We start from the raw sequence: 6,619 nt of genomic DNA on the forward strand, positions 1-6,619 counted from the left end.
TTTTGTGGATTGAGCTTTCTAAGCAAGAGCCAGCAGGTGATCTCATCCTTCCCTCGCCCTTGTGGCAACGTGAACTCTGCAGATGGCGGACACTGGAAGGAGCCCGATGCACAGTCAGAAGGCTTCTCTGGCAACGAGGCGCCCTGGGCAAGAGATGAAAATAACATGCACTTTCCAGCAACTACATTTAAACAACCCCCAACCCCAAATAACTCTCCTGCAGCCCAAAGCTCAGACAGGCCAGGACCCAACAGTATTGAAAGAGGAGGAGGGAGCAGGACAAGTGACCTGCCATCCTCTTGGGAAATACTTCGTTGCATACTTTCAAGAAGTGCATTTATTTTAGACTATTTGATGAATACCATCCCACTGCCCCGAGTGTATTCTAAATGGAGATTTCGAATTGGGTTGCTTAACATTTTGCGCCAATATTATAATTTTTTTAATCACTGTACAAGTATTATAGCGAAATAAATAAATAAACACCCCGGGTCAGTTCCTATGTCCTGGTGATCACTGCTTGGTTTTCGATCAAAGCCCAAAGGATCCTTTGACGTGTCCCCCTCACCGGCATTGTCGTGTTACACGTCTCCCTTCAGATCACATGCAAAACATGTGTTATCAATATCATATGGCTCTGAAAGGGCTCGCTTTAAATCGTGCGTGTTAACTCGCAGGTTAACAATTGTCAACATAACTGAAAAGGGGCAGCAATATTCCCTTTGCTTGTTAGCCCTATGCAAGCAAGCTCATCGCTGCCTAAACCGATTGCTTCCTAAATTCACAAGTTGACAATAATGAAGGTAAATAAATAAATAAATAAATAAAGGCTCGGAGGCTGCTGAGGTATCAACTCCAGCAGGCGGACCAGTCGCTTAGTAATAAAAATGTACAGTGAAAGGGCTTCATTGTTTCCTGTGAAGCAATTCATAAGTGACCCGTTTATATCTGAATAGCCATGTTTTGATGACTTATAGTATATGCAAAAACAAACTTTCCCGCGGTGTTTTTTTTCTTTTCCGTCATGCTTTTCTTTTCAAACAGCCAGATGATTTTAAAAAGAAAAACACCCAGAAATGATAAATCGCGTCGCATAGCTAATGGCTGGAGGGCGCGTTTACCAATTCATAATCATTTATTCTTGGTGATGTATGACCCTTACTCTTAAATCTCAAAAGCTTCTATTTGAAGGTGTAAATAGCCTTTTTTCCCCCTTGCAGTAAACCTTCCTGCATTAGCAGTGATTGATCTCCTGTACAATTCGTCCCAGAGTGCTATTTTAGAGGGGGAACACTGGCTTTTGGAGATTAACTGGGGAGTCTGTTACATATTAATGAACCTAGGAGATATACTAACGTTTTGGTAATTTAGTTATTTGTGTCTATAGCCTTCGCCGTTATTTTCCCTTAGACCCCCGCGGTTGTTATACATCGAATTAAAACGTGGTCCGTTAGCATCATTTTTTCAGTGGCAACTAAACGCCATTTAATGTGAAAAACAAATGTTGACTTGTCTCTTGAAGGAAGTGTGTTTCTTGGCAAGACATCAAAGTGTTTTAAACTGTATTAGAGGGGTTTGTTAGTTTTCTTACCCGGAGCCTAGGGTAATGTAACAAAATAGCCTCTTGGCGTATGAGGAAGCCATCAGGAAAGGCAGGCTTTGGCGTTATGATGCTCTAGCTGCAAATATGTCCACATTTCAGTGGAGATCTTAGTAGCAGCGCGATGGCAACTGTATGCCAGGATTAAAAAGTTGATTAACGTGGTAATTAACAGTAACCGATAAATAACCTAGGAGTCTCCTTGAAATTCAGATGTAAGACGTGAGAAGAGGGAAGCCCCGAGCTTTCAAGGTATACCCTTGCAGAGAAGCTAGCTTTCTCAGACGCGCGGATTAGCCGCGTCTCTTTCCTTAGGGGTGGGTGGCTGGAGTGTAGATCCGAAGCACACTGAGCGTGCTCGGACTCAGCCTTAGCACGCACAGGGGTTGTTTAATGTCACTTGCACGAGACTTAGGCTACGGTTTGCTTTAGCACTTCCTAAAGCACGCAAAGTCGAAACAACTACTGTCATATCCAGAATGCATTCAGCATCTCCTAGATCCCCCCTCCCCCAAACACGGTAATAACCCAGGGGCAGGGCAATGCCCAGTTCCACCGCTGGAATGAAAATACGAGTGACAGAAGATTCGCCTTTCTGCAGAAACTAGAGGGGTCTGTTCCCCATTAACTTTGGCATCCTGCACATAGTTGCAAATTCGAGATAATTATCTCTGAAGGTCGTTAATACAGACAGCCCAGGTATTAATTTATGCAAACACGCTCTAGAAACCAGGCTTCGCCATGATGTGACTTCTAAACTCAGGGAACCCGAAGATGGCACCAGTGCCAGGTTGTGTGGAAAATGTCCACTACCGAACCTCCTCTGCTCCACGTCTTGCTGATGCATAAATATTTAAATACAGCTGCTCATCCTCCCAGTGAGAGCAGCGAGCGGATCCCAAAGTCAGCTGGAGCTACTCTTAGTTTTAAAGGGAACAAACCTGTTTATCGCTGAGTATTGTGTAAAAAAGTTAAGCATTTGTTTAGAACAAACTCAAGAAGCAACAGTCTTTGCAAGAACTCCCCCCGCGCCCTCACCCCCCACCCGAATAATAAAGTGATCCTGGCTACTTGGCCAGTTGGCTAGGAAAGAACTTTTGTTTTCTTGGGCGATTTATGTTCTTTATAAATATGTGGTTTGGAAAATAAAAAGAGACTTGAAAACGTTGTTACAATGAAAAAGGACAAATTAGAAGACATTTTCTGTGATCAAAGGAGGAAGAGAAAGCGAGTATGGGTATTCAAAAAGCTTGACTTATTCAGACAACTCCTTTGGAACACAAGGCCAACAAGCGTGTCTTACATTGAAAAGGCGCCTCTATTCAGAGTGCAGGTGCGAAGTGGTGTGGCACATTCTGCCACATTATGTCAAGGTTGTTGGAGATTAGTGTTCAGACTTAATAACTAAAGCGCTTGATTTACATTGGAAAAAAGCCTCCTCATCCGTGAAAGCAAAATAATTTAACGCGTGATCATTTCGAGTGCTGCTGATATCCTAATACTTGCATTGTTCTCTGCAAAGTGCTGGAGGAGTGCGGATTGATTCTTTTGGGAACCGATCATTTACAGCCACTGAACTCTGCACAGAACTGGAGGTCTGGAGGGGAGATGAAAGCGGGACACAAGATAAAAGTTTCACATTTGAATAAAGAAAACAATATAAATGTGGACCCCCCCCCCCGCCCTTTTCCTCCTCCCTATTTGTATACAGTGTTAAATGTCAGGAAGGTTGGGGCTGCAGCGGCTGTGGACTGAAGTCCATGAGTATCTGCTCCCTGGAAGAAAAGATTCCTGCCACTGGCAGAGGAGAAACTCCAACTTAATAATTATTCATATTTATGTAAATGTCATCAGTTAATGTAACTTTCCAGAAAAAGATAATCAGGCAAGAACAGGGCATAGGTATTACCTTAAGTGCATTGGCTGTGGTTGTTTCATTCATATGTTAATACACGTGATGCAGCAAAGTGTGTGCCAGGGAGACAGTGGGGGAGGAAAGGAAATTAAAAACAAAAAACAAAAAAAACCCAGAAGCACAAAAGCTTTAAGTTTGTATTAGGAGATTCAGCAGGATTGTACGTGTTGATGTCTTGAACAAAGAGGCAATATGGATTCCCTTGTACGTGTCAGCCTGGGTCAGTTTTCGTCTCATAAAGTTTTGCTTTTTCTTGTAGATATGAATTTTATGCCCTAAACATAATCTGACTTGTCCCCACTTCCATGTGTGCGTGTGACCTTCGGACATACAAATATGCTGCCTAGAGATTTCAGAGCGATCAGTATCTTTGTCCAGGATCCGTATCAATTATAATTGCAATACCCTCCTCCCCTTTTAATGTATGCATCTTATGGGCATTTCCATAAATTCTCTACGAGAATAAAGCCTATAATGGGAACAAGGTGAGAAAGCTGTTAACCATTGTTTCATCAAGAAAAGGTCGTAAGTCAGGCAATTGGTGTCTGACCTGTCAGGATAAGGTATAAAGGCTTTATTCATGCAGTCGCTCACGATTTTCTCAGCTCTCACAAAAGTGTTTTTATGATTCTGTTTTCTTACCTCGTTCCTTAATTAAAAAGCTGAATGATTAGAATAGCACCTGCATAATGTCTGGACGACTCCTGCATACTAATTCAAGAGTCTTTACATCTAGTAATTATAACATAAAATCAGAGATTGAATAAAACAGAAGGATTTTGCCCCTAAAGCCCCGCTAATCCCCTTTTAAAAGAGTCTGCTGAAATAATTCAGAACAGTTTCCGGAAGTTGGATTACCGATTCTTTTTTGACTATTTACAATGAAATGATATTTCACACTTAAAGGAGTCTCTGTATTTCTACAACAGTTTTTTTTCCTCCCTTTTAAAAGAAGTTGGCCTGCTTCTGGACAATAAAAATCAACTGACTCCTAATTTCTTTCTTATCGATTTTTTCTAGCAATTTCTAGGAGAGATCCTCAACTTTATCAACTATATGCAAGGATTAACAGATACTCAGGTGTAGAGGGGAAAAAAGAATTCCTCTAGGAAAGTCTACATTTAATCATTTTAGTCAATGCTTTAATACCTCATCCTCTCCCATATAGCTATATGATATAACCTAATAAGTGGGACAGCCTCATTTGAAAAAAAAGTTAACAAGGATCCGCATTTGGAAATAAAAGAGAACAAACCCGTTTGTTAGGGACTGGAGCTTTGGTTGCTCTCATTGCTTTATGCATACGGCAGCAAAGTAGGTAGGAACCTATCATTCAAGCCAGTCCTGAAACTGTAAAACTAGTCAGAAGTTGCAGAGTGTTTTGGCTCTAACGTGGTCATTGAATGTGAGCCCTGGCAGGTACACGCACTCTGAGCTGACGTTTGTCATTTTACGAAGGCTAGACTCATCTACTCTTGATTGAGATATCTAGAATGGCAGAACCAAGCGTAGGTGAAATTTTTGGAGTGTAATCAGCGCCCATTGTTACCCACTAATTATTGCACACACCGGAATTGCGGTGGAGACCTGGCGCTAAACGCCTCTGTGTCTGTCTTATTTCAGAAACAGAAAGTCGCGTAAGGACGAGTCTCTAAAGACCTCAGTCCTCGTGTGTTGCCCGCTGATCTCACTAGCTTTGGGTTTGCTGAGCCTACAATTCCCAATAAGAACTTCTGGAGCCAAAGTACAATGCGCATTCCTAACCTACAGATCCAAGACCTATTTTGATTAATTCCTGACATAATCTGGTTGTTCACATTTGCATTAAAATAACCTGGGTTTGATAGGGTGGTGTTTTGTTTTGTTTTTAAATAAACAGAAGGAACATACTCAAAATGTTTTTTAATTCAGAGAGCGAGGATGATATCCGTTGAAATAAAGCACGTCTAATATCCTTATTTACATTTGCAACCGCTTCCACTTTACCGAGATACATATCGCTGAAGAACGCAAACAAGGCAGGCACCGGTCCTCTCGGATCCCGATTTTACCTCGAAGTGCAGGAAACGTTGAAAAAAACCCCAGTCACGCACTCAAACTGTGGAGGTTTCCAGAAGCTGTTGCCACAATGAGCAAACACCTGAGTTGGTGTTAGGGGGGCGTTTTCCGGCTGGTTAACGTGTCTTTATTATTGTTCTTCCAGTTTATTTCAGCAGAACCTTGAAATCATTGCCTAGGAAAAACCCAAGCCTACCACCAATGTGTCATTGTACAATGCAAACCAGGACTCTTAACACAAAACTGGGATTGCTTCTACTGTACTTGAAATAGGCTTAGACTTTAAATATATGACCTGGTATATAGGATAGGTGGCCTTTTCTCTTGTTCATTTACTTTAATGCCTTTCCTTTTATATCCTAGGAATACTATTCACCACACGACGCCCTAAAAAAGACAGAGGGAGTCAAGACACCAACATATGGCCCAGGGCTTTAGCGGAGCTGCAGCCGCTTAACAAGTCACGTGGGGAACACGGGGACTCCGGCTCCTCGCTGCACCCACATGGACTCGGTTTCGAGCCATTTTCCTTCATCTTCTCACGACTGTCCCTGCTTTTGTCCCGATCAGCATTGCAGCACCAGATGACCGAGATAGTGGTCTTCTGGCCACGTGCTAGGCAGGACCTGGGCTGGCTGCGCGGCCACACTTGTGAAAGCAGCGCCTGGGCTTGATATGCAAGCACCCCCCCCCGCGCGCGCGCACACACACACACACACACACACACGCGCGTGGGTACATGGGCGTCGTTAGTGAATTAGCTACTTTCATTTCAACAAAACAAAATCGGTGCAGATCTTTACGAGGAGAGCTGTAAACACACACGCGCACGCAGAGCTATCTTGGCTATGTTTCAGGCATTTCCTTCTCTACCAAGCTGTATACGATCTTGCGGGAGTGTTGCCTTTACAGTGCAGTCTCTATCCAAAGATATTATTATACCGGGAGCAGGGGGCAAGATTGACACATCTCTGCTGCGTTACTCACTCTTGACAGGCTGGCAGCATTCAAAACGTTGATAGGCAAGAGGCAAGCAGGAAGCCTTC

This window comes from Crocodylus siamensis, chromosome 6, assembly GCF_052110815.1.
Source record: "Crocodylus siamensis isolate JL-2025a chromosome 6, ASM5211081v1, whole genome shotgun sequence".
In the NCBI taxonomy this organism is placed as follows: domain Eukaryota; kingdom Metazoa; phylum Chordata; order Crocodylia; family Crocodylidae; genus Crocodylus; species Crocodylus siamensis.